The sequence below is a fragment of the Arachis duranensis genome, chromosome 2, assembly GCF_000817695.3.
Source record: "Arachis duranensis cultivar V14167 chromosome 2, aradu.V14167.gnm2.J7QH, whole genome shotgun sequence".
In the NCBI taxonomy this organism is placed as follows: Eukaryota; Viridiplantae; Streptophyta; class Magnoliopsida; order Fabales; family Fabaceae; genus Arachis; species Arachis duranensis.
This window is the reverse complement of record NC_029773.3, coordinates 44,465,828-44,466,343: the sequence shown is the minus strand read 5'-3', so window position 1 is coordinate 44,466,343 and position 516 is coordinate 44,465,828.

Genomic DNA, 516 nt, shown 5'->3' with positions numbered 1-516 from the left:
TCGACCCTTACTCACGTAAGGTATTACTTGGACGACCCAGAACACTTGCTGGTTAGTTGAACGGAGTTGTGTCCACTAGTGCCAATTTCTAAAATCCAATTACAAGAAAATAGGAATCACAATTTCGTCCACCACTTTCTCTTTTCCTTTCTTGGTGGCCATCCTGAAAGAAGGGAAGAGAAAGGAAATTAAATTCAAAGGGATAGAGCAAGGAATAAGGAAAAAGTGAGATGCCAAAACTGTTCAGAAGCAAAAAGCTACAAGTCCCGCTCATGTAATTAAATTAATATTCATTGACATTTTGGACTTTATAGTATATTCTCTTCTTTTTATCCTATTTGATTTTCAGTTGCTTGGGGACAAGCAACAATTTAAGTTTGGTGTTGTGATGAGCGGATAATTTATACGCTTTTTGGCATTGTTTTTATATAGTTTTTAGTGAGTTCAAGCTACTTTTAGGGATGTTTTCATTAGTTTTTATGCTAAATTCACATTTCTGGACTTTACTATGAGTTT